Below are 1,415 nucleotides of genomic sequence, written 5' to 3' on the forward strand. Positions count from 1 at the left end.
TTCCAATATTAGTAGAGAGTCATGTGAAGGTAGCTCTTGAATTAGATTTTGGTCTAATGCTTGAGTTATGCAACCAAGTAAAGCAAAGAGGAGTCCAGCACTCATTCTAGTAAGCATACTGGGTATATACTTGTGGAAGCAACCACGAATGATGAACTGATAAATGAAGAATAGGAGTACCATAGTGAGGTGAAAAGCATTAATGTATGTGAACATTATGCAATATATTAAAGTTTCACTAGAGCAATCGCCACTTGGAAGAACTGGAACAAGCCCAAACCCAAGCATAGCAATGAATAATGGTAGCATACGAAAGAATGTCTTCACATCTTCTACCTCTTCCTCTGTGAATGGTCCACCATATTTATCCTTACCCAGGTCTAGTCTTGAAGGAGCCTTTTCCTCCCAGTAGGTCAGAGCACTACGATTCTCAGGATACTTGTGCTTCCTGGCATAACACAATACTCTAACTATCAGTTTGACCGGATTCTTGATCAGTGATATATTCTCCAGTTTGTGTTTAAATAATGAATGAGATACCAGTATAAGAGACAGTGCTACTCCTGATGTTATTAAAAAAACTAAATTTTTCGTAACCGAATCAAGCAACAATAGCCAATCGCCTATTATCCATGCAAATGGATAAGCAGCAATATTCCAGTATATGATAGCACTCAGTTCATTAGCTGATCCTCCAATTAACTGATCAATGTTATACTGAATGACATTAGCAGCAAAAGTAATGAAACCAAAGTTATTAAGCACGTAACCAGGAACAATCCAAATCTGCCCCATGAACCCATAACAATTGTTCAAGATGAATAGAATTCCAGTTACAATCCATGATATGAAGCAGAGTATGATACCAGTTGTTATTGCTCTGTATCTTCCTATGTAGACATCACTTAACAGTCCAATGAAAGGATACAACATATAACAAATAAAAGGAATAAGTCTTCCTAAAATTGAAAGGCTTCCAAGAAACTCAAATGCGCTGGCATATGAAATTAAATAAAGCTGAATGAACATCAAGTAATTCCAGAGCAGCACCATAATAGCAGGAAAAGATGTTATAGGAGCTACATATTCTCTAGCCCTTGAAAGAGCCATTACTGTCACCTCCTTCATTTCTGTAGGCATGACTACTGATAAGATAATTATGTAAACTTCATATTATGTTATCAGTGACTCCCAGTCTCCCACTACAGAAGAATGTGCATGTTTACATACAAATGACTATTATGATCACTAAAATTAATAGGCAGAAAATACTGAATAGAATACAAATATAGCCAGGTTCAATCTGTGGATATAGATCTGTAGAAAGTTTGAGCTGATTCAAACTTTAATTTTTCGAGTGTCGGCCATTTCAAGAAAATGCCAAAATTCTGAAAAATACCCAAGGCTATTATAGC

The sequence above is a fragment of the Amphimedon queenslandica genome, unplaced genomic scaffold, assembly GCF_000090795.2.
Source record: "Amphimedon queenslandica unplaced genomic scaffold, v1.1 AMPQUscaffold_12047, whole genome shotgun sequence".
Taxonomy (NCBI): Eukaryota; Metazoa; Porifera; class Demospongiae; order Haplosclerida; family Niphatidae; genus Amphimedon; species Amphimedon queenslandica.